The sequence below is a fragment of the Lithobates pipiens genome, unplaced genomic scaffold, assembly GCF_037356315.1.
Source record: "Lithobates pipiens isolate NorthernLeopardFrog02 unplaced genomic scaffold, aLitPip1_a1.2 Scaffold_18, whole genome shotgun sequence".
Classification (NCBI taxonomy): domain Eukaryota; kingdom Metazoa; phylum Chordata; class Amphibia; order Anura; family Ranidae; genus Lithobates; species Lithobates pipiens.
Window position 1 is genome coordinate 502,106,497 of NW_027507758.1, and position 27,800 is coordinate 502,134,296.

The 27,800-nt window shown below is 42.5% G+C and overlaps 1 protein-coding gene across 2 annotated transcripts in view; it reads right to left on the reverse strand.

Annotated features, from left to right (window-relative positions):
* LOC143988804 (ephrin type-A receptor 3-like) overlaps positions 1-27,800 on the reverse strand; it is a 321,049-nt gene that overhangs the window by 262,158 nt on the left and 31,091 nt on the right. The gene's annotated exons all lie outside the window — the stretch shown is intronic.

Sequence of the window (27,800 nt, forward strand, 5' to 3'; positions counted from 1 at the left end):
TAACTTTAACATCAATTTTTATTTTGCAAGTATTTTGGAGCATTCATATTTAAGGATATTGTTGAATTATGCAAATCTATTAGTCACAGTTAGTTGTAGTGGGATTTATTCAAGACAAGTAATGCAAATAGATAGATTTGTTTAAGAGTAGTAAACCCAAAAGTAAACATTTTTTATATTGTAGCTCACCCATTCTTGAATGTTATGGCTGCTTTAGTTTTTTTTTTATACTTTATTGATCTATTTGTAGCTGATAAGCCAGCCAGGTCTATTACTTTTCAAAAGAACAAGCTTGGTTGCAGATGTAGCAGTTAGAGGGATGAGACTAATTTTTCAACACTGACAGGGGTGCTTACAATGGTTAGCTTTTACTCATTTATGTAAAACTCCCAAACCAAAAAAACTAAAAACTGTTTGGTGTATCTAAATCTGCTAGTACATCTAAAGGCCCATACACACGATCTGACTTTTTGACAACAAATACGCAAATTAGCTGTTTTAAGGCAACATCCAACCGTGTGTACATTTCATTGGACAAACTTTTTGGGTTTTCATCTGAATTTTGTTGGCTGTGCGAATAGACAAACTTTCCGGCAACAAAAGTCCGATGGAGCAAAGTCTGATCGTGTGTACAGAAAACCATCAGACTTTTGTACTAAGTACAAACACGCATGCTCAGAACCAATGCAAAAGATCAGACAACAATACAGAAGTTGACCAAAGGTGGTGGTAGAGAGCAGAAAACCACGTGATTTGGTGAAAGTTGGCTGAAAAAGCCGAGTGTATGCAATACAAGTTCACGGCCGACGCCCTTTGTGCAAAAATCCACAGGAAAGTTTGTACAAAGACACTGTAATGTTACTGGCCAAATCACCAGATGAAAACAGAGGGGAAAAAGTCTAAAAAAAGAAAACTAATGCAGGCACCACATTGAATGGTTGTTAAGCTGCAATTTATTACATTTTTGGTTTTGGATTCAATAACACTTTATACATTGAAAGCATTCAAAATCGTGTTTTATTTTTTTTTATTCTGTAAAATTTTTTAAATAAGTTCTCAAAACAACTCTGCAATTTTTCATATATGCTAGTTTCCATAAAAGTTCACGTTCCTTCCACTGTCAGATTTTATATTTGACATTTTTCTATTTAAAGAGAACATATCATTAAATCTGCAAGTCAGCATGGAGCAATCAAGCGCCTGTCAACATCAATAAATACAATGTTTTGCTATGAAAGTGACATCATCATCTGCCCTTATTTATCTCCTCTGCTACTATTTCCATGTAATGATGCATTGATCTCCTATGTCCTTCACCAACAGATACATAGTTGCTTCGCTATGTTTTAAAAAAAAAAAAAAGATAAAATCAGCTACAAAGGTACACAGTTGGTAAGGTTGAATAAAGACACCAGTCCATCCAGTTCAGCCTGAGTGTGTGTGTATGTGCTTATGTAAGCATGTATGAATAGCCGAAAACTATCACAAATTGAATGCGTATCTAAAGCCAAAATCAGCATATTGTAGCTTATCAGTGTGTGGTGGCTGCATTTGTTTTCTTTTTTTAGGATTTTTTCCTTTATTTTTACTCGATGATCCTGCCAGTAACATGCTTTCTTTCCTAGAGTGACAAAACTCAAACTCACTAACTGCACTTTATCTATTAAGGGCCGGTTCACACTGCAGGCGATGCGAGGCGACACCGACTTGCCTCGCCGCGACCTGCCGCGACCTCAGCGGCAACTTGCAGATGACTTCTGTATAGAAGTCAATGCAAGTCGCCCCGAGGTCGCCCGAAAGTAGTACAGGAACCTTTTTTCTGAGTCGGAGCGACTCGAGTCGCTCCTCTCAGAACGGTTCCATTGTACAGAACGGGGGCGACTTGTCAGATCGAGGCGAGGCGAGTCGTGTCGCCTCGCATCGCCCGCAGTGTGAACCGGCCCTAAGGCATAACGTTGTCACCCTGGATTGCTCTTTTGCTTTGTGCTACAAACACCTCCCCCTCATCTCTAGTGCATAGAGGGGAGTTGTTTTGTAGTTCCCAGAGCACAACTATGAAGGCTGATAACATTAAGAATTCAGTTCAATGTATTGGAAGTAATAGGGGTTTTTATGTTTCTATACTTGCAGAAAAGTACTTGAAAAAAGAAAATGCTGCATCTAAGGTCTTGTACGCTGACATATATGGGTTGGATATACTTTTATGCTCTAAATTAATTATGACAGTTTTAAAGTATAACTAATTAGTAATTATAGTAGTAGTATATGATAGTACATGAAGAAATAGTATTGAGATGCACTAGTCTACTGAAGCATACTGTATATATTATATATGCACTTTGTTCATATAAAATTGTAATAAAGTGTTAAATAAAATGTTATATACATACATTAAATTAATATAGTTTTGTTTGCCATCTTAATATATTTGTAGCATGAATGGTGGAATTACCGAGCAATTTCTTTTACAGTAAAGTTATGTGAAACCATAATAAGGGATATACCATAAGTAATTTAATAATAAGATAACTGCAAAAATAACTGGTATTTTAAGGCATGCTTAGTGTGGGGCTTTATGGCAATTGCTGCTTTCTTGAGAAGTTAGAAAGCAAAAAATGTACCCATTTATGCCAGCATAAACACTAAGCCTTTTTTTTTTTTTAGACATTTTAGAGAAAATCTGAGCATATTGCAGCCAATCAAAAGCAATTCTTTACAGTTACAGTTGTAATTAGTTGTCCTATAAACATGTCCCAGATTAGTTCACACTGCTTTTACTTATTTTAGGGATCTACCTAAGTGCCCGTTCACACTACCGCAACTTGTCAGGCGACTTAGCCGCCTGACAAGTCGCGCTCCGTTCTGTACTACGGAACCGTTCTAATAGGAGCGACTCAAGTCGCTCCGACTTAGAAAAAGGTTCCTGTACTATTTTCGGGGCGACTTCAGGCGACTTGCATTGACTTCTATACAGAAGTCATTTTTCAAGTCACCGCTGAAGTCGTGTGCAGGTCGCGTCTGTGAGTCGCGCTGCAAGTCGCGTCGCCCCTGTGTGAACGGGCACTAAGGGTGTCATACAGACAACAATCTAATTTATAGATCTTTTTTTATTATAGATATTTTTATGGTGCAGACAATGTATATACTGTAGTGCTTTATATACTGTACATTTACATCAGTCCCTGCCACATTTGGCCCCTTTCGGGGAGGGGGGTACCTGGTTTTGACAGGTACCCGCTCCCAGGGCTTTTTTTCTCAGAGAATAGGTATAGGAACTCCCCCTTTACAAGTCACTCCTTGTCCATGCCCCTTACCCACCTCCGAGCACCATTCCTTGGTTCCACCCCATACCCACCTGCTAGTACTGCCCCTTTTAGAGAATACAGAACCAAGTAACATTTGTGGTATTTAGTAATTTGTATGAGATTTGATAATGATAACAAGAAAAGCATCTAAATAGATCCCCTGCAGCAAGAAACAATAGACCCCCACTTCCCCAGCAACAATAGACCCCCCCACTTCCCCAGCAACAATAGACCCCCCACTTCTCCAGCAACAATAGACCCCCCACTTCTCCAGCAACAATAGACCCCCCCCCACTTCCCCAGCAACAATAGACCCCCCACTTCCCCAGCAACAATAGACCCCCACTTCCCAGTCAACAATAGACCCCCACTTCCCCAGCAACAATAGACCCCCCCACTTCCCCAGCAACAATAGACCCCCCATTTCCCCAGCAATAATAGATCCTCCCAGCAATAGTGGATCACCCACAACAAAATACCCACCAAGCTACAATAGACTCCTGGCAGCAACAACCAATCTACCGGCAGCCAGAATCAATAGACCCCTCTCTCAACAGTAGATCCATCCCAGCAACAACTGACCCCCAGATTCCCCACCAGCAACAATAGACCTCCCCAGCAAACATACCCCCCCCCCCCGCAAAAATAGATCCCTTCCAGCGACAATAGATCTCCCAGCAGCCAGCATCAATAGACCCTGAAGCATACATTCAGTGTTGGAGGTGCTGGAACTGCATTCCCCCATGGTCCTGCTGAAAAAAAGCCCTGCCCACTTCCAGCTGACTTCGCTGCAGTGATCTCAGCTGGAAGTTCGTCTTCCCTCCTCCTTCCCCGCCACCGGGCCATTCAAAAAGTGCAGCACGCTTCATACAGGGCAGAAGCTACATACTTAAGCTGAAAATAATTACAAAATGAATCTGCGCTAGGTACAAACCATAAAAAAAATAATAATAATAATAATAATTTGCAGGATAAAGCTGCAGCTATACAATAATGATACCAATTGTGACAAATCAAAAAGAAATTTAGAGAGAAGTGCTAAACCCACCGCCATTAGACAGTAAAGTGCATAAATATAGTGCTTAAATACAATAAAATAAAAACTTCAAAAAAGTGATATTACTATCCATAAACACACATAACGGCAATTAAAAATTGTATGACATATGTTAGAAAAATACTGTGCAAATATTAATAAAAGTAGTAATAATAATCCAAATAAGTGCATATAGACATTGACTGTTCATGCGTTGATTTGATGTGCCTTAAACTTAGTTAGCAGGGTGCTTCTACCGCCATGTGTCACCACTCAGAGAAGTCTCTTACAAGATCCTGACAACCATAACAGTTTAAATGGTCAGACACGCTCAGATTAAAGCCACATCCAATGGAATCCTGGACAAAACTGGATAGAGCACCCCCTCCTCCAGATATCACTGCAAAAAGGAAACATACAGGTCTATAGTGAATATGTTAAAAAAAAGAAAACTCTTTATTTAAAAAAACGCAGATAGTCTTACATATAAAAGTATCCAAAAGGCTTATGGATACCTCAATCCATTACTTCCATGATAGCAGGCTGATCGTACCTGTGTACTTGCAGGATCTGGCTTTTCTAAGTGGTGAGACATGGGGTGGACGCACACTGCTAACTAAGTTTAAGTCACATCGAATCAACGCATGAACCTTGTCGTCATTGTCTTTATGCCCTTATTTGGACTTTTATTTTCTAACACATATCAAATATTTTTTAATTGTCATTATATGTGCGTTTATTAATATTGATATAATTTTTTTGCATGTATTGATTGTTTAAGCATTATGTTTAGGCACTTCTAATTCTAACTTCTCATCTAATAGAGGTGGGTTTAGCGCTGCTCTTTCTTTTTTGGTTTGTCACAATTGGTAGGATACCTAAGCTGGTCATACATGGCCCAGCATTTTTCGATCAGCCAGTGGGCTGAATGAAAAAAACAAACTAATTTCAAATCCACACATTAGAAGTGGATGCGTGAATCCTCCCTGCTGTGTCATTGTATTCTGACAGCGGGACTACCCCCCATTATTAGAATACCGCACTGCAGTCGATTGGCTCCATGAGCTGAGCAAAGCAAAAGTTTACAACCAGCCCGCTCATGTGAAGCCAATCGTTAGATGTTTATTGGTTGAACTAGATGGACTTGTGTCTTTTTTCGACCAGACTAACTACTGTATGTAACTATGAACAGGAACAGTGAAAGATGGATTGAACTTTGGCCAATCCCTACTGAACTTGTCAAATTTCAATCCATCTGTGGCCATCTTTAGACTGGTCTTGGTCAATTGTGATGTTACTGCTGCCACAAGAAGACCAGACAGGGTGTGATTTTATTTCCTGTACATGTGATAGCTAGTGCGATAACAGCATTGACTCACTTGGGAGCATGGGCGTCTGCGGAACTTTTTTCGGGGGTGGCATCATTTTAAGGTCATGTATTGCAATTTGCAATATAAAAAGATGTACACAGTAAGTACAGGTAAGTATAACTGAGGGCTCAGGGAGGGGGGCTGCTGAGGGACAGAAGGTTTTTGCCCTTAATGCATAGAATTCATTTAGGCGAAAAACCTTGAGGGTTTACAACCCCTTTAATGTAATAAAATGTAAGAGTTGCTGCATCTCAAAAGAAGTCTACCTACATTTGACAAGCAATTGCCACTTATCCCCCACTAACCACCTAGGCAGCTCAGTGAGCATATTTGAGAGTTTCCCTGGCTATTTGGTTTGGTTGTTGGCCATTTTGCCTAAACCACTCCAGTCATTCCTACTGACCACTGAAGTACACTATGTAGCTCCCATGAATTGGACATCTCTAAGACCTCTCAATTACTGCATGCAAAGTTCCAATAAATGCAAACTCTTCTTTCAATATAGGTCTCCAACCACCTCTCATACATGATAACACTAGGACCTCAGGAATATATTCCTCTAATTCTTTTTCTGAATCTCCATATGAACATAGCCAATGAAGACCTGGGAATTGTTACATGCTCTATACTAGAATGAAACAGTACTTAAACATTGCTGGCACTGTTCCATAGCAGTCTATTGAATGCATTATTGTAATCCTACTCAAGTAAACATCATTGGCTGCTTCTGATAATTTTAACAATGGCAAATATGCAAATGAGTATGTTTCTCTATTCTGTAAAGATGGTGAAATGGTTACGTATATGCTAATGCGGAGCAAAATAGAATGCCTATACAAAGTGCAAATCTATCCTCCACATTGACAAAGGCATTCTCTTCCATATTGAAGCATCATTTGAGTGTCTCTTTAATACACAATAGAGAATCTGGTAACATCTGTCACAAACAGAACACAGCAGAAAAAATACATTTATTTTTATTGAAGAATAAAAGTGATAAAGCCTCAACATTATAAGACATTTTTTTCCTGATGCTCTTTATGATGCAAATTATATGAATTCACATGATAAGACTTTGTGCCCCAAATTAAAGATGAAGAGTTTGCCTAATATAAAAGATATTGAATCATTATATTCTCATTTGTACCCCGCAGTCTAATGTCCTTTTCACAGGTTAGTGGTTCATTCCAATTTTCACATTCCTGACATTTTATCTAGAATGCTTACATTAATGCCCTTTACATAGGAAACTAGCGATTTTCGAACACAGTCAGAAAAGAGTTCTCTAATGGATTCATTTCCTTTTAGTGGAAGCTGTGGCCTTATTAGATGTTTTTACTTAATCAACATTTTTCACTTAAAACAGACATTCACCTTCCCTCTGCATATGTAAGAAACCGTCAATTTTTTAAAAATCGTTTCAACCTCTTGTGATAGTAGATATATAAGGCAGCATCGGCTCCCATGGAGGAGCAGGAGAAGACACGGCTGCCATGTTATTGCTCCTGTAAGAGCCCAGAAGAGCCAGCCAGTTCCCTGTTGACATCAAAGAAGAAGATGGAGGTGATGTATTCGGCGGCAAGCAGCCCGTTGTACCAGAACAATGCTGGATTCCTTGGATGGGTTAAAATGTTAACTCAGGACAACCCAGGCAGGCAGGTAAGAGCCGTTAAAAAAGAAAAATGGGGCTCCTCTTGTTCTCGCATTATTCAGACAGGGGCATAAGCCCAAAAAGTGTGAATAGCAGGGGCATAAGCCCGAACAGTGTGAATAAGGCATTTGTTTATGCACCCGGCATTATCCGGAGCAGATGGTGTGCATTCAAGGCTGTGCATCTGCCTCAAACTCAACCATGCAGATGAGTCCCTACAGCAGCTGCATCTGCATTTACTTACATACTGTAGACTGCCTGAATGGAGCTTAGTATAATAGACTACATGGGACTGATATCAAGTCACATTTTGATCTGTACACTACTTGCAGCTGTAAAAATAATATAATAATTATAGCCCTTTGGTAATCTTTGCCTTTTATATCTGCCCGGTGTTCTGGAGGTCATCTTTAAAGTAATTATTTAAAAATGAACCAGGCAGAGGCACCCTTAGATAAGGATAACACGCTATTATCAAAAACTGTAAATGTAAAAGTTTCAATTTCTTTGTTGGTGGCATGTGTTCTTTAACCCCTTCAGCCTTGGAAGATTTGATTACTCAATTACCAGGCCATTTTTTACGATACAGCACTATGTCAATTTAACTGACAATTGCGCGGTCGCGCAACACTGTTCCCAAACAAAATTGAAGTCCTTTTTCCCCCACAAATTGAGCTTTCTTTTGGTGGTAGTTGATCACCTCTGCGCTTTTTATTTTTTGAGCTATAAGAAAAATAAGAGCGACAATTTTGAAAAAAACACAATGGGGGTTATTTACAAAAGGCAAATCCACTTTGCAGTACAAGTGCACTTGGATGTGCAGTCGATGTAAATCCGAGGGTGACAGGATAGGAAAATAATAAAACAGTAGCTTGCACATGATTGGATGATAAAATCATCATAGCTTCCCCTCATTTCAGATCTACCTCTTAAATTCACAGCGACTGCACTTCCAAGTGCACTTGCAGTGCACTTGTAGTGCAAAGTGGATTTACCTTTCGTAAATAACCCCCAATATCTTTTACTTTTTGCTGTAAAAAATATCCCACATTTTTTATCAAAAAAAAAAAATTTCCTCAGTTTATTCCGATATGTATTCTTCTACATATTTTTGTTAAAAACATCGCAATAAACGTATATTGATTGGTTTGCGCAAAAGTTATAACGTGTACAAAATAGGGGATAGATTTATGGCATTTTATTATTATTTTTTTTGCTAGTAATGGCGGCAATCTGTGATTTTTATCACGACTGCGATATTGCAGCGGACAAATTAGACACTTTTGACACATTTTTGGGACCATTGACAATTATACAGCGATCAGTGCTATAAAAATGCACTGATTACTGTATAGATATCACTGGCAGGGAAGGGAATGTGTTAACCCTAGGGGGCGATCAAGGTTTTAACTGTGTTCCCTAGGTGTGTTCTAACTGTAGGGGGGATGGAAGGAGAGAGAGATCGGTGTTCATACATAGTGTGAACACACAATCTATCTCTACTCCCCTGAGAGAACCTGGATCTGTGTATTTACACACACAGATCCTGGTTCTCGCTCTGTCACGAGCGATCGCAGGAGCCAATTGGTCAGCGCGCCCGCCAGGCACTCGCATCGACTCTGGGCACATGCTGCCTAATGGGCAAAAGGCAAAGCGGTATAAGGTAACGTCATTTCGCCCAGCCGTGCCATTCTGCCACAGTAAAGCTGCGTGACTGGTTGGCAAGTGGTGAAAGTGATTGTAAATCCTTTTTATTTGTTAAAGTTTAACTGATGGCAAAACTTTTCTTCTTTTTTACAATTTGGATTATGTAAGCGATTATGTAAGCGAGGGCTGCATCTTCTTCCACCTGTGTCCTTTTGGGGAGATTCCCTCTCACTTCCTATTCCATAGCCAAAACAGGAAGTGAGAGGAAATCCTTCCAAATTGAGGGAATCCAGGGTGTCACCAGGGTTACCAGAACTATTGGCCACATTGAAAGATTTCCCCTCTATTAGTGTTCTGATGTCAACCCAAAAAGTGGGATTTTCTTTTACTTTCTCTTTTGATGATAACAGTAAACAGGACAAATATAGAGGGGGGATCTACAGTACTTAACAAGGGCACAGGCAGCAATAGAATATGACAAAAGAAGTACAAAAAAACAAATTTTCCAAACCAAAAACCCTTCAACCCTTATACCCCTTTCCCCTCCCTCCCTTCCTCCCCTCCTCTCCCTTCCTCCCCTCCTCTCCCTTCCCTTTTCCGATTCCTATTCCTATTCATCACCCTGAATGTGCCCCATCTCGTCGTCTAAACTGATAGGGCTTCTAATCCCTCTCCGCTCTATCCAAAACTAAAAAAAAGTTTAGCCTTTAGTTATACTTTAAAATAATGGATTTTGCACTGAGCGGTCCCTTAGCTCCCCTTCTAGAGTTCCCAAATGGCGCTGTCCACTCTTCTTCTCCTGCATGTGCGGCTTGCTATGAGGACATATGAAAGTAGGAGATACGAAACCGCTGCCCACTCCCTCATCACTGTGAGACTAGGGAGAGGGGAGAGAAGAAGCACTGGTTCGGGAGAGTTAAATATTTGGGGGGGGGGGGGGGCACAAAATGTGGAATGCATAAAGGTATAAAAAAAATTATCTTTAGGACCACTTTAATAAAACATAATTGACTTAAATTTATCATCAAAACTATGCAACCACACTCAGCTGAGAGTTCCTGTATATTTTCCAAATACTTATCATAGTGGCTGCCAATCTCTTTGAGCGTTGGCTACCACACCGAGAAGTATTGAATATTTCTGGGAAAGATAGACTACACCTAAGTCATTGGGCTTTATTTATGAAAGGCAAATAGTGTTCACTTTTCAAGGGGATATTCCTCAGAGGTTAGTGAATAATGTGAAGCCCCACTGACTTCGATCATCCAATCATGCATGTGATTTGGTATCCTTTGCAAAGTATAACTTCCCTTGCAAAGTGAACAGCCAATTTGCCATTAGTAAATCAACCTCTATTGGCTAGAATTTTTTACCTTTAAAAATGTCTATAAATAGCCATTATTCTTGGCCATTTTTAAAAACTACACATATAATTTTGTTTTCGCTTTTGCCAAGCATTTACATGTACATCTCTTCAATTAGCCTTATTTTCCAACTTTAGGATATTATCAATCCCCTTCCCACCACTGCCAAATTGCTGGTGTGAAAAATAAAAAGCCATGGTCACATGAAATCCCTTCTCTCTATTTCTTTTTACCTCCAGGGGTTCTTCTTCTGGTATCTGCATAACCCTTCCTATTGGTGCAGGTGGAATTTCCAGTAGCCAGGTCCTCTCCCATAGGCTCCAGAGGCAAGAAAATTCATGGGAGGGAGGGGAGGGGGGTGAGGGGACCAAGCCAGTGTCCAAGAGTATAACAAACAGGGAAACATGACTGTCTCTTAGGGCAGGACATTAGCTTGGCTCTTTGATCAATTATACTGCAGGCTGGCTTAGGAAGAGGTGTTTGCAATCAAAACTGAGGAGTCGGGTAATTGATGCACAATGCACTATTTAAATGTCATTTTTTGACTGAAGTTTGGCTTCAACATTCTTTTAATTTAGCAGAAACATCTTTTATTTTCACCTATGGGGTCTCTCTGTAGACTTGTATGAAGAATATGCTCAAAAAGAATTATTTTAAATAACTAACTGTATCACAGACGTTCCTCTGATACACACACATATTGTGTGTGTGTGTGTGTGTAAATAGATAGCTAAAGAAGCTAACCAAGTTGTGTTGGTCTCAAGGCTTGTAGGCCAGATGAAACGAAAAACCTGTAATTTATTATACAGCATTGCACGGCTGTGTGCAATCAATCATACATTAAAATGTTCATGTTGACTAATCCATACATAACTTAAAAATATGTGTATTCCATAGCAGGCAGTTGCACAAATGGCCAATCTCTCCCTCAGTACAACTATCCATCCATTAAAACATTTTTGCCTAAATTAACTCTATTTACTTGAAATCAGTACTTTACACTGATCAGCCATAACATGACCACCCACCATAATATGACCACTCATCTAATATTGAGTAGGTCTCCATTTGCTGCCCAAACAGCCCTGAACCAGTGAGGCATGGACTCCACTATACCTCTGAATGCATGCCATGGTATCTGGCACCAAACCCTCAGTAGCAGATCCTTTAAATCTTGTAAGTTGCAAGGTGGGGCCTCCGTGTATCGGATTTATTTTTCCAGGACATCCCAGAGATGCTCAGTGAAATGAAACCAGGAGAATTTGCAGGCAAAGTGAACATTTCAAAGATGCCTTCTTCTTCGTTATTGCTCTGAGGCCCAGTTATAAAGCTCACATGCCCATTGTAGATGCCTTTGGCTGTGGACAAGTCAGCATGGGCACCCTGACCGGCCTGTGTCTACGCAGACCCATAAACAACAAACTCTGACCCGGCACAACCTGAGTAAGCCTCTTTAAATGATAGGTCCACATTAGTTATGTGTTTGCTAACCAGTTGTGCCTCTGTATAGCAATGTTCTATTAGCCACGACTAGGGATGAGCTTCGTGTTCGAGTCGAACATATGTTTGACTCGAACATCGGCTGTTTGCCCGTTCGGCGAATTCCGAACGTTATGGGCCGTTCGCGCCAAATTCGTGTGGCGCTCACGGCCCACAATGCACTGCGTCATCGCAGTGCATTGCTGGCTCATGATTGGCCAAGCATGCACTGTGACCCCGCATGCTTGGCCAATCACAGCGCCAGCAGCGAAGAGAGCCATGATTGGCCACAGGCAGGATGCCTGTGGCCAATCATAGCTCAGGCTGTGTAGTACACACCCAACACTATATAAGGCCGCCAGCGCGGCGGCCTAGTGTAGTGTGTTGGCGTCTGAAGCAGTTAGTGGGTGTTCTGTGTACCTTCAACACAGTACACACCGATCGTTTTCGGCCGATTTTCGATCTTGCTGTTGTGTAGTGGTTGTTGTCTGTGTGCCCTGACCGCAGTATACACCGCTATATTCACCTCACCTATATAGCTAGTGATCTATCTTTTATAATAGAGCTTGCAGTCAGTAGTGTTAGGAGCTTGTGCGTGCTGTCTGCGTACTCTGTACCCAGTACACACCGCTATATCTACCTACATAGCTCTTCTCTATTTGAGCCCACTTGCCTTCTGCAGGAGTTATTGGAAGTTGTGTGTGCCTCCAGCACAGCACAGCATACATCTGTATATACCCCTTTATCTCTGGTGTTCTATAAAAAAGGCATCTGCAGGAGTTAGTGGGTTTTTTGTGCCTCCAGCACAATATACACCTGTATCTACCCTTTATTGCTGTTCTCTAATAGAGCCATCTGCAGGGCTTAGTGGGTGTTGTGTGACTCAATTACAGTATACCCCTTTATCTCTGGTGTTCTATAATAAAGGCATCTGCAGGAGTTAGTGGGTGTTGTGTGACTCCAGCACAATATACACCTGTATCTACCGTTTATTGCTGTTCTCTAATAGAGCCATCTGCATGGCTTAGTGGGTGTTGTGTGACTCCATTACACTGCTGTTTTACCCAACTCCCTTCAGGCCATTACCATGTCTGGAAGGCCAGCAAGGAGAGGCAGACAGGCGCGAGCCGATAAAAGAGGGCAAGCAGGCTCTGTGTCTAGAGACAACAGTGCTGGTCGTGGACGCGGTGCATTGTCATCAGCACGTGGCCATGGGACACGCTTGTCCTTCTTTTCGGCAGCTGGACATGTTGAACCGCAACATGCCAACGACTTGGTAGAGTGGATGACCAAGCCCTCTTCATCCTCCTCATCCTCTCTCACCCAGTCTCAGGGTACTAGCAAAGCAGCTGACAACGCATCGTCTTCCCTCCTCTCAATGTCATCATCAGTGACTCCTTCCCTAGACCCACCACGTCCTCCTGAGGAGTCTCCTGAACTCTTTGAGCACAGTGTTGGGTACATGCTCCAGGAGGATGCCCAGTGTTTTGTGGGCTCTGATGATGACACTCAGCTAGAGGAAGGCAGTAGCGTGAGCGCAGAGAGAGGGGATGCTCAAGAAGGACAGCAATCTGGCAGTCATGTTCCACAAGCTGCAGCATACTGCCAGGTTTGCTACAGCGATGAAGAGGGAGGGGATGATGAGGGCACTGACTCCACGTGGGTGCCTGGAAGGAGAGAGGAGGAGGAGGAGGAGGAGGAGGAGGAGGAGACACATGTCCAACGAGGCAGGATGCCCTCCGGGGGCCAGTTTAGGGGCAGCACACCGACTGAATCACACCGCAGAGCTCCGCCTGTGCAGGGCGCTGCCTCTGCGCGTTATTCTAAAAGTTCTTTGGTGTGGGCCTTTTTTGAGACGAGTGCATCAGATCGCACCGCTGCTATTTGCAACATATGCGTGGCCAAAACATCAGCCGCTTGGGCACCACATGCTTGACCAGACATATGTTGACCTGCCATGCAGCTCGTTGGCAAGCGTACCTCAAAGACCCACACCAAAGAACAAAGCGGACCTCTCCTTGCTCCTCATCAGCTGGCATCTCCAACCCCACTAGACCTTCAGTCCTCTCTGAAACCTGCTCTGAGAGGAATGAAGGTGTAGAATTAGGTGTGTCACAGCCAAGTGCTTCCGGGAACTCTGCTAGCGGTACACCCACGTCCGATTATAGCAGGCAAATGTCCCTGCCCCAGCTGCTGGACCGGCGAAAGAAGTTCACTCCCAGCCATCCACATGCCCAGCGGTTGAATGCTAGCTTGGCTAAATTGCTAGCACTTCAACTGCTGCCTTTTCAGTTGGTAGACTCGGCCCCCTTCCGTGAGTTTGTACAATGTGCGGTTCCTTAGTGGCAGGTCCCCAAACGCCACTTTTTCTCACGGAAAGCGATTCCGGCTCTCTACCGGCAGGTGGAAGGCAATGTCCTTGCCTCGCTGGACAGGGCGGTCAGCGGTAAGGTGCATATTACCGCTGACTCATGGTCCAGCAGGCATGGACAGGGACGTTACCTGTCTTTCACGGCCCATTGGGTCACTCTTCTGGCAGCTGGGAAGGATGCAGGACAAGGTGCAGTAGTGTTGGAGGTTGTTCCGCCACCACGGCTCCAAAATGCTACTATTGGTTGTGACACACCTCTCTCCTCCACCCCCTCCTCTTCTTCTTCCTCCATGGCCTCTTCCAGTGCTCTGTTCTCAGAACCAGCGGTGCTCCGTAGGCGTTCCAGGGGCTATGCAAGTACGCAGGCAAAACTATTCCATGCCGTGCTTGCGCTGGTTTGTTTGGGGGACAGGAGCCAATTTTTCTGCCCTTGTTTAACAGGGGCGTTTAATTACAATTTTTGATGCAATGCTTTGCAGCAGGGCTAATTCCTGCAATAAAACAAGAGTATATGGCAGAGGTTGCAGTGTGGTGGCACCAGCACCAGTGCCTAAGGCCCAATTTTTCTGCCCCTGTTTAACAGGGGCGTTTAATTACAATTTTTGATGCAATGCTTTGCAGCAGGGCTAATTCCTGCAATAAAACTAGAGTATATGGCAGAGGTTGCAGTGTGGTGGCACCAGCACCAGTGCCTAAGGCCAAATTTTTCTGCCCCTGTTTAACAGGGACATGTAATTACAATTCTTGATATAATATTTAACAGGAGGGCCCCTTCCTGTGCCCACCCAGAGTAACGGTGAGGACTTATAGTGTTGTGGCACCAGCACCACAACCACCAAAGGTCAATTTTTCTACCACTGTTCAACAATGGCATGTAATTACAATTCTTGATATAATCGTTCACAGCAGGGTGCTCCAGCGCCCACCAAGAGTCACTTTGAGGGCTTACAATGTTGTGGCAAAACCAACACCTTGTTCCGCCATTTCTGCAGAGCATATAGGGCAGGCCCCTACTTTCAAACATCCAACTTACAAACATCTCCTACTTGCAAACGGAAGGAGACAACAGCAAGTGAGATGAAAAAAGATGGACGACAAAAAAAATTATACAGGGGTGATAACCCTTCCCTATGTTTTCCAAAAAGCTTAAAAATAGTTTTTTTGACTGGAGCTACACTTTAAAAATGTACCAGTTGAAAATTACAAACAGATTCAACTTAACAAAACAAACCTACACAGTCCCTGTCATGTTTGCACCGCCTGTATACTGCTGTTCTGAGTATATAGGGCCTGGGGGCCACACGCATTTCCTTTTTTTAATATGGGTACAGGGTTCCCCTTAATATGCGTACAAGACCCAAATAGGCTGGTAATGGGCAGGGAGGGCTACCCATGCCATTTTTCTCAATGATTTTCAACCATATTGCAGGAACCAGATATAACATTAAAACCGCAAGCAGTTTTAAATGGTGTTATTTCCGTTTAATGTCATTTTGTGCAGGGACTGTTCTAAACACGGGAAACACGTGGCACTTCACAGGCATACTACAGACACCCCCCAGGCACCATATTTAAAGGAATATTTCACTTTTTTTTTTCACTTTAATCGTCATTAAAATCAGTGCTCCCGCCAAAACGGCCGTTTTTAAAACTTTTTTTTGCATTGACCCATGTCCCCTGGGGCAGGAGCCAGGTCCCCAAACCTTTTTTAGGACAGTATCTTGCATATTAGCCGTTAAAATTAGCACTTTTAATTTCGAACGTTCGAGTCCCATAGACTTCAATGGGGTTCTAAAGTTCGTACGAATTTGGGGTCCGTTCGAAAGTTCTGGTGCGAACCGAACCGGGGGGTGTTCAGCTCATCCCTAGCCACGACCAATGTAAACAGGGTAATAGCGTTGTCTGTATTGCGAATAGATAAGGTCGTGACAGCACTTTGTGTTTATGATGCTTCTCTGATTTACACATTTGTATGTCTTGCATTTTTTCAATAAAATCTTTTATGGAAAAAAAACAACAACAAACTCTGATGCATTGTGTTCTGAAAACTTTCTAGCAGAACAAGCATTAACTTTTTCAAGTGTAAGTTCACCTTTATAAAAAATCCGTAAGGTGAACTTACACTGGTTCTCCCCGGGTCCCGTTGCACCTTAGTCCCATGATAACCCATTCTGAGACATCAGGTCACCGCATTACCGGTCCAGGGATTTGAAATCCCTGTGGCTTTCTCTCCTTTTCTGCAGCACTGACAGAAAAGGCTAGGTGGGTCCTGATTGGTTGGTGCCGGCAATGGCGCTAACCAATTGGAGTGCCTCCTATACGAATGTTTACAAGGTATGTTTAGGAGATTAAACCATGGGGATTTCAAACTCCCTGACCTGTAAAGTAACGACCTGATGTCTCACAACAGGTGATCGCGGGACTCAGGTACAGTGGGACTGGAGGGGATGGGGAGGGGGTCCAGTGTAAATTCACCTTACAGATTTTGTATAAAGGTGAACTTATCCTTTAACCTCCCTGGCGGTACGATTATTTCGGATTTTAGGTGCTAAAAGCGGTACCATTATTTTGCATGAAAATTTGGCGTTTTATATTGTAGTCCTGCAATTCTTAGGAATAACTCTCTTAAATCTGTCCAAACCAGAGTCTAGCAGACATCCCGGGTATGATAAAGTTTGAAAAATTAAATCATAAATTATAATATAATAAATAATTATAAATAATTGTACCAAATAATAATATAACAATAATAAAAATTATTCAATAATGTAATCAAATCAAAAACACTGAAATTTGCTCAGTTGCAGAATTGTCACTGTCATTACTTTTCAGTATTTGATGACGGATCTCCCCACAAATCGCTATCGCTCAATTCTGCGAGTGATTCTAATTTATTATCGCTGTTTTCTAGCTGGTCTAAAATCATTTTTGATGTACAGTGACAGTTTTGGTTGCTATGGACAATCTCCAGTTTCCAGGCATAAAGAACAGTTTTTATTATATAAAACTGCATGCAGGACACTGGGCAGACCACTAGGGACAACGGGGATGTGAAATATTTACATACAGCAATGTAATCTGTAAGATTACATTATACTGTATGTTTACTGTTTGTTTCACTTTTTGAATTTGGCGCCGATCTCCGTGCCCGTGCGTCGCAACGCTCACAGGGCACGGAGATCGGCGGTGTGATGCATCGAGCGAGACACGGCTCGCTCGTACAGCGGGGAGACATCGCTGGATCCGAAGGAGAAGGTAAGTAAACCTCCTCCTGGATCCAGCGACGCTGTCCCGAGTCTGACTCGGGGATACCGCTCTTGGTATAAAAAATCCACCCCGAGTCAGACTCGGGAATACCGTCAGGGGGGTTAAGCTACAGTAGCTCCTTTATTGGACTGGACGGCATGGGCCAGCCTTCATTCTCCACTGTATCAATGAGCCTTGGCTGCCCATGACCCTATCAACAGTTCAATGGTTTTCCTTCCTTGGACCATTTTGGTCCAAGAAAGAAAACTTTGGTAGGTCCTGACCACTGCAGGAGTATCCTGCAAGAGCTGTGGTTTTGGAGTTGCTCTGATCCAGTCATCTAGCCATTACAATTTGTCCCTTTATCCAATCAATCAACTCTTTAAGCACGCCCATATCCTATAAGGTTTTTGATATCATCTTCAGGAATATGTTCACTTGTTGCCAAATATATCCCACCCACTAAAGCCTGGTATACATTAGCAACCTGCTGGGTTGCACAAAATAAAACACTGTCAGCTGCGGTCAGAGCAACTGTTGTAACCATCTGACATTAGTACAGCGATCTCTACTCGCTGAGTTGTTGTGTTCTGACAAGGGGGACAGCCCCCCGCCAGAACACTCCGATCAGTGCTCTCAGACAATGGCTGAGTTGGTTGGCTGCTTCTGTTGGACAGACTGACATACACATGGGCCGAATGGTTTTTTTTGTTTGTTTTTTTGAAATGGCAAATGTCTCCTGACATTCGGCCTGTGTGTACCCAGCTTTATAGATGCCATTGTAATGAGATAATCAATTGTTATTCATTTTACTTGTCAGTGGTCATAATGATATGGCTGATCTGTGTTTGTAAAAAGATGTACATGTTATTGTTGAAATATTGGTCCAAAACAGTTCTTCTAGGTCTTCTGAAAAAAATAAAAATAAATTGTGAATTGGAAATATGACTTTAAGACTCCCATTTTTTTTTAATACTCCCATTTTTTACAGCCTTCTACCTCTTTATAACCCCTATGAAATATGGTCTTAGAGAGGTATTAGTTATTAACTAGTTCATTTAAATACATTTTAAACCACTGCTTGTTGATCCCTGGGGACTTGCCCGGGATCCTTTTATGTAAGGCTCAAGCTGCTTACATGGAGCGTTCTCTTCTCTGTGTGTATTTCATTTTCTGTTCCATTCCAGCTACTGCCTTAAATTCAGCATGTGCCTGGAGTATCACCACACTAAAGGTTACAAGTAATAGCAGACTGCTGTCTGTCACAGCTTGTGTTTGCTTAAATAACAGACTACTATTGACTCTTCTACTCCATACATGTACATTTTCTGCATGCGGCAACAGCTTTTCATCCTCGCCGGCGAAGGTAATTTACACTTTCTCCTTGACCTTAAGCCTCAGATCCCTGGAGATCTCTGGGTTTAATAAGCTCCCCAGCTAGAGGCTAATTGCGGAACAAATCGTTTGTTCAACAAAGTGTGAATCAAGGCAAACCTGGAACTCTATAAGACTTGTTCAGAATATACAAGCTCTGATCCTCTGGTGCTTTTTTTGTGTAGGGAGTCAAGGAAGCTAGAACACATTTAGCAGATGAAGATATAGTTTTATTTCACAGGGTTTAGGGAGAAAGTACTGAGTTAAACAAATGAAAACGTACTTATTTTTTATGGAATCAGCAATACTAGCAGATTGATGCTCCTATACTAAGGTCCCAGATACGTTTCCATTCTCCTGTAGTAAAGCGCATGCTATTTATTGCACAAAAATGTATTTCAAGTTGAAATCTCTTTCATTTGGTAAGTTGGCAAGGTAATGCAAAAACAGCTTGAAGCAGGTCAAATGAAAGTCAGAAAGAGGCCAATGGAATCAGCAATAACAGCGGGTTGATGCTTCCCTACTAAGAATCATCAGTTTTTTTAACTTGGGATCAATCCAATGCCCATCCTCTATATTTAAAATAGCAAATATTTTATTCTTTTAAATACCTTTTTTCCTTGTAGTATGGGGTACTTCTTGCACCAGCAGCCTAAGCAATGACGTAACTAGGTGATTCCAATGGACTCCTGGAATATCGGCATCATCTATTCCAGGTGTTCATGAGAATCGCCTAAAACCGAAATCTTGCGTGATTTCCAGTCTTTGAAATTATGCAAGATTTTCTTTGGTTGACAGGTTGCTAAAGCAACGGGGCGAGAACTTCCGCTGACGACCACCTTTGCTATAGCATATAAATATGATAGTAGCGCGCTGCCAGCTAGTGATAGAAATTAAAAATTACAGGGTACAGCCGCTGCAATCACCAAATGTGTTCCTATATCCGCATGAAATCACTGCTACGATGTGTGATCGTGTTGCCTCTAAATCAAGATAAAATAATAACTAAAAATTTACAAGAAATTACTAAATAGGTACCGTATATACTCGAGTATAAGCCGAGATTTTCAGCCTCTTTTTTGAGGCTGAAAGTGCCCCCCTCGGCTTATACTCGAGTCATCGGCTGTCTGCCCGCTCGATCAGCGTGTCGAGCAGACAGACAGCGGCCATTCTATTCAAAAGCCGCGCCTCCGGCTCCGCCTTCGCCTGTGATAGGCGGAACACTGAATTTCCCAGCAGCCTGTGTTCCGCCTATCACGGACATCGTATCATCCTCGTACTACGGACGAGGATGATACGACGTCAGTGATAGGCGGAACACAGGCTGCTGGGAAATTCAGTGTTCCGCCTATCACAGGCGAAGGAGGAGGCGCGGCTTTTGAATTTTACAATGGCCGCCGAAGAGGGCACGGGACGGAGGCAAGGCAAGGCAAGGCAAGGCACGGCACGGCACGGGACGGGACGGGACGGGACGGGACGGAGGCAAGGCAAGGCACGACACGACGGCAAGGCACGGCACGGCACGGGACGGCACGGGACGGAACGGAGGCAAGGAGGCAAGGCACGGGACGGAGGCTCGGGACAAAGGTAGGCTGGACACACACACACACACACACACACACACACACACACACACACACACACACACACACATGGATACACACACACACAGGGATGGGTGGATGGATGGAGACACACACAGGGATGGGTGGATGGATGGAGACACACACAGGGATGGATGGATGGATGGAGACACACACACACAGGGATGGATGGATGGATGGAGACACACACACACAGGGATGGATGGATGGATGGACACACACACACACAGGGATGGATGGACGGACACACAGGGATGGACGGACACACAGGGATGGACGGACACACAGGGATGGACGGACACACACACAGGGATGGACAGGCATGTCTCACCCTCGGCTTATACACGAGTCAATAAGTTTGCCAGTTTTTTTGGGGGTAAATTGGGGGCCTCGGCTTATATTCGGGTCGGCCTATACTCGAGTATATACGGTAAGTGTTGCATATATATATATATATATATAATGTGCCAGTGCAAATTAATGTTATAAACAAACACATAATACAAAAAAAGATAATTTAATAAATAATAAAACGTCTTTTAAATTGTGCAATCAAAAAAGCCTCTGTCTGATAAGGGGCTTCGTAGAGATGACACCACAGTGTAACGTCAATTTTCCACTCATGCTCCTTTCACCAGGTGAAGGGTGAAGTGCAAGCTCCATTCTAGACCCGTAAATGTCAACAAAGCATGTACGCAGATCAATCTGATGGACCGAACTCTGGTGTTCAGGTTCCTTTAAGCCCTTGTACACACGGTCGGAGATTCCGACGGAATGTGTCCTATCGGACCGTTTTGTCAGATATTCCGACTGTATGTGGTATCCATCGGACTGTTTCCGTCTGAATATCCGACGGACCAACTTTTCCAACTTGCCGGTAAAATTTTCCGACAAAATCCTCCGATCGGACATACTCCGATCATGTGTAGCCTACTCCGACGGACAAAGTGCCACGCATGCTCAGATCAAATTCTTAGACCAAAGCTATTGGCTACTAGCCTGAACGTAGTCCCGTCGTAACTAAATAACGTCATCACGTTATGTACAATCGGATTTTCCGACAACTTTGTCCGACCATGTGTATGCAACATCACTTCCGGACCTCTTCCGGAATTAATCCGTCGGAATTACTCTGACGGATTTGGTTGTCGGAATCTCTGACCGTGTGTACAAGGGCTAAGAAAGGAATGGAATTCCCTCTCCAAGATGGCTCCACACAGCTCACACATAGTTCATATGCAACAAACAGAAAAACAATCCCCAATAGTGCAGTACCTGGGTTATTAGGCTCAACACACTGCACAGAAACTACTTCATAAAATGCACTCACATGTATTTGATAAAAACAAGCATATAATAAAATACAGCATCTTACGTAATCCAGTGAAAACTCCCACCGGTAGGCTCAACCTCTACGCATTACACCACCAACGCACGTGGCTCTATCTGGAGAGCCTCCAAATGAAGCCGTGTGCGTTGGTGTCGTAACGCATAGAGGTTGAGCCTGGCAGTGGGAGTGTTCACTGTATTACGTGAGATACTGGATTTTATTATATGCTTGTTTTTTACACAATATTTGTGAGTGCATTTTTTGAAGTGGGTTCTGTGCAGTCTGTTGAGCCTAATAACCGAGGTACTGCACTACTGGAGGTTGTTTTTCTGTTTGTTGCCTATGACATATGTGTGAGCTGTGTGGAGCCATCTTGGAGAGGGAATTTCATCATTCTTAAAGGATCTTGCAGTTCACCTGGTGGAAGGAACAAAAGTGGAAAATGTATGTTACACTGTGGTGCCATCTCTATAAAGCACCTTATCAGTGCTATAGTCATTGCTATAGCAACGTGGAAGGATGAAAGCGTGCCGCACAGTGGCAATACTGTGCACGTGTGAGATCGGGAGGTGCATGCTGGGTAGCCAGCGTCACCGAATCCCAGAAGTAAATACAAGAGAGCTTCAGATGCCCACAGCAGATATGGACCCTGCCTGCTCATGAGATCAGGTTTGTTTTTAACCATTTAAACATTAACTAAAAGGACAGCATTAATATCATTATCTAAATTTTGCACTTAAAGTGGACCCAATTGAGGCAGAATTTGGGGACTGCGCTTTAATTGCATAATAAATGCATTTCAAGTAGAAAACCCTTTTATCAGAGTTGCGTTATTTGCATTGTAACTGCTTTTCTACCCAAATAATTCAATGGGAATACAAAAACAGATGGAAGCAGGTCAAATGCAAGATAGAAGGAGGCCAACTGCAGGTTGATACATTTTGAATGATTTCAAAAGGGTCTCAAATTTAAGTCAAATGCACACTGCATTTGACACAAGCCCAGGGTAAAAAATAGTACCTAATAATGATGACATAGCTGTCAACCTAAACTAGCAAAAAGCAACTGTATATGAGGAGGCTCACAAAGGACAAAAGGTGTAATTCTAATAATAACATATAAGTCACGGTCCACATAGAAGTGTCTCTACACCTACATGCCACCGTTTTAAAGTGCTAGTAAACCGCTAACCTTTTTTTTTTTAGGAACCTGCAAAGTAAAGGCATAATGTACTAGCATGCATTGCATACTAGCACATTATGTTACACTTACCTTAAAATTAAGCCCTCCCATGCCAAGAAGTCAGCGCTGCAGGCGCTCTCATTTTCACCAGTCTTGCTTTAAGGTTTGTGGACTCCAGCTCTGTGACTGGCCAGAATCGCAATGACGTCAGGGCACATGGTTCCTGAAGGAACCACATGGCTGGCTGTTCCTTCACAGTACATGCACCAGTGATGTCACTGGCTATATGTAATGTAAATATCTCCTGAACGGTGCACATTACCTATAGGTAAGCCTTATTATAGGCTTACCTATAGGTAAAAGCAAAAGATGGAAGGTTAGTTCCTCTTTAACAAACACATGACAACGTCTTTGGACCCACATTGTTATACATTGTTATACATTGCCAGATGCTTTTGCCCCAGGGCAGAATCACTGTGAATTTCAGGTATATTGCTAATTAAATTCCTCCACTGCAATAGTGGAATTGATACCTGTACGTTACGTGAACTTGAGGCTGGGTTCATCCATATGTGATTTGGATACGGGTTTCCCTGCATACAATTTGCATGACAGGCAAGTGTGATTGGCTCTCAAAAGAGCCAGTTCACACATGTCCGAGGTGGTCGCAGTCCTGATTGAAAAAGGGTCCAATGCGTCTTTGGGTCCAGTTCAGTTGCGAATTCCAGCTAAAATTTCAACCTGAATTGCACCTGAACTGGTTTACAGGAATGCACTGGAACCCAGGCACAAACCTTTGGCCACACATGTGTGAACCCAGCCTTAGTTTCCTTGAGTACTGGGTATTTAGCCCTGGTGCATGAGGCTCCAGATTTAGGTGTGGGGGCCTAGGTGAACCATCCAGTCGTGCTGCTGGCAGCCTGTTGTACTCTATGAAAGACTGACAAGCTGCAGCGGCAGGATGGGGGTTAGATGGTACACCTAGTGGTACTAACGTTTAGGGCAGTATGAACCCAGGAACAAATGCCCAGAACTCTGCATTCAGAGAATTTATCCCTGGGCGCATACAGTACTGCTTTAAAGCCTGAAAAACGAAAAAACAACGAATGCAGCCAACGCATCTAAGGACTGGTCAACTGCAATATATTACATTTTAGCTTTTCAGTCTAGATACACTTTAAATAGCACAGCTAATTCATTATTTAATGTATCATTCTTTTGTTCAATAATATAGATGAATCCATTCCTCTTGTAGAATATTATATATTTTTGAATTCCTAGATGTTTGCTTATCCCCACTCATAGCTTATATTGCAGGAGTTCAGTGACCCGTGAATGGCAAATGGTGATTAGGCCTTGGCTGTAATTATTCAGGGTGAGATTCCCTTTAATACACATCTTACACATCCATTGATCTATTAGATTTTCTGATGCCCTCATCTTGCAGTGTTACACTGCAGCACAGATATTTGTAGTATAGTTTTGTTTGTGCTTGGGGAGTAATAATACATAATGCACATGGTGCCGGTACAAGATGATGCTGACAGTCTTCATACAGCATCGTCTCCAGCATTTGGCTTCAAGTACATTAGTTCATTGTACTGTTCTATGTACTGCTGTTATATGAGCACTTCACATGTAAAACTGAATTATTAAAGCTGAATTCCAGGATAAGCAAATATTGTTTTAAAAAAAGGGGGCATGCGTATTCTTACTTTTGGCATGCTTTATATATTTCTTCCAGATCTATGCAGTAATCCAGACTCTGTGCAGGGGCCTCCTGTTATAAAGACCAGTCACTGCTGCTCTCTCTCCTTGTGCAGGGTGACTGGTCTTGTCTCCACCCATCCAGTAGTTTTCAGCAGTCAGCCTGTAAAGGGTAGGCTCCTGGACCTCTCCCACAGTTCTAATCTTTTATTTGGTGATATCTGGATTTGTAAATGTATTTAAGAACACACCGAGAATTTGCCGTATAGACTGTAAAATCCCAATAAAATCCCAATAAAATACATTTACATTTTTGGTTGTAACAGGACAAAATGTGGTCAATTTCAAGGGGTATGAATACTTTTTTTAAAGGCCCTGTGTCACCGTCTGTGACTTTCAGAAGAATACTTAAATGAAACCTTCTGTGCCCTGGAATTTAGCTCCAAAACAGGAGAAAAGGAAATCTGAGTGGGTTGGCCATTGTTACCGATCATATTTACACTACTATAAAGGCTCAATATATACAAGATTGGAAAAGAAAATATTGTTAGCAATGGTCATTTTACCATAGAACTGGTGGCAAATCAAATCCCCTTTTTTTACGAGTGACTCCTAATAGGGAAGATTTCAGCTGTAAGATGTGAGATTGTGGGAGGCTGTAGCTGTGAATTTCAGATAATTCTGGGGAGGGTGTTTTTTTTAGACAACCTAGCATGCCTAATGTTACTTCTCAAAGTCTTTTAATGCCCCCAAACCCCTGAAACCAAAGCAGTCTGAAATGCAAATTCTGACTTCCCTACTGCAGACTCAGTAACCAATAATGACAGCAGGAGGGGAAGGCCAGTAATTAACTTTTCAGTTTCTTGGTTGGATGTTGGAGGTCCTGGCAGAGTCAAGAAGGTAAAAAAAAGGTATATGCGTGTAGGTAATAATTCACACAATCAGGTGCAATAGTAAACTTGTATTAAAGTAATTCAGCAACAGTTCAGTGGAAACACTGCCCAACCAGGTGCACTCGCAGTTTCAAAAAAGGGAACAGAGTGGTTTTCAGTGAGAATGACAGTGTCTGTAGAGAGGGGCAGAATGCCATTTGGCCGCCTTGTGCCAGTGGGGAAGTTGTACAGAAGAGATGTGACCCTACGCTTTTCCTCCTTGTCAGGAACCTTTCCCTACCACTAGTACTGTGCCTAACAGACGAGTACCTTTCCCTGCACTACCAACATGCGTAAACCATGTCAAACCTGGGAGCCAGGGCCTTAAATAGACTCTGCCTGACCCAAGATGGCTCCCAGAGTTACATGGGGCACCAGCATCCATCCAGATTGCTTCCCCAGTGACCAAGGAAATGACAGAGGAACCAGGTCCCTCCTGACTTTCTGTCCAGCTGCAGTCCCTGCAGTTGAGCACCACTGCACCTGCCTGTATGCAGGTCCTAGCTTACTTTACGTTGCCATCTGATTTTTATGTTATAACATTTTTATATTATATAGATCATCATTCTTAAAGTGGTTGTATAGTAAATTTTTTTACTTTTACCTACAGGAAAGCCTATAATAAGGCTTACCTGTAGGTAAAAAAAACATAAAGGTTTAGGAGATATTCCCCTCGGTATGCTCCGCTGACTGCAGCGGTGCATGTATACAAGGGGATTCTCGGCTGAAAGCCCGGCAGTCGCCGGACCCTGCCGGGATGAAATCTCCCATGCACATATCGTGCTATACCCGGAAGAAACGCAGAGGGAGCATGTCAGCTGTTGGGGCCTCGTTCTAAGGTAAGTATTTCATAATGAGCTAGTATGCGGTGCATAATAGCTCATTATGCCTTTTCCTTTGCAGGTGGCAAAAAAAAAAAAAACATTAGCGGGTATACAACCGCTTTAAATGCAATAAATGGAAAGGCCTGTGTTGTGTTTATTTTTAAAATAAATGTATGACATAGGTGCTAAGCAATGGACTTTGCACTGTTTTATGCTAACTACGAAATTGGCAAGCATGCAGTGTTTTATGCTAGTTACAAAATTGCAAGTTTGAGTAGATACTACCTGATTATTTAATGCAGTCACTGATGGCCATTTTTCACCAGTGATTTGAAGCTACAACTCTATTGCCAGCTAAAAACTAGCAGAGAAAAGAAACTGGGAGATTTGTAGCTTCTACAGATCTCAGCTACAAAGTTGTTGGTTGGCCATGGCTCAACATGGCCCAGTCTGAATAAGGAATGTTGGCAACTCCAGCACATGAGAAAACTTTTCAATAGTGGAATAACTGCCAGCTCAGTCAAAAAAAGTACAGAGTATATGAACCTCTGTGAACTGTGTCCCATTGCAACACTACAAATATTATACAGAAAACAGCAGAATTGCCAGACTGCCAGCTTGTTGTAAATTTGATCATAAGGAAGATTTTTTTTCTCTTTTTGACACCAGACATTCTGTCAATAATTTTACAAAGGCCTTCAGCATACGTGAAGCCCTACCGTGAGCTTGATGGATTGTCTGATAGCCCACATAAAGAGGAAATGATTTGAAGTGTAGATAAACCTAACAATGAGCTTCTCTTATTTGGTAATGTTTGGTCTGTTAAATATACCATTGTAGAATACCATTACCATATACCATTATGAATTTGCTCTATCATTATAAATTATGGCTTTCCATTGAACAATAAATATTCAATCATGATTAAAACTCACCTCCACTATCCAAGTGCTTCATTTAAAGTCCCAAACCTCCCTTTCTATACATATCAAATTACAGGGATGGAGGCATGTATCCACGCCTCATTTAAAGTCCCAAAAAACTCCCCCCCTTACTTGCATACAATTCGGGATGGAAGCATTTGGATACATGGGATTGGTAGTGTTCCCCTACCCTCCCTGTGTGAGGTATATTTAAAAAATGTTGTTGATATTTTCCATATTCCTGGCTCAATGCACTTACAATTTCTATTTTACTTTGTATATTGCCAGTATTCATCGACACTGTATAGGTACCCCACATGGATTTTTAACTATTAGGGCCCCTTTTTGCACGCTCACTAGCCGGCTGATGCTGCCCTGTGTGTGGTTGTTGAGTGTTTGGGCGTTGTTGGGCTCTTTCTCCTCCCCGTGGGAACTGCGATGCGCCAGCGCTTCCT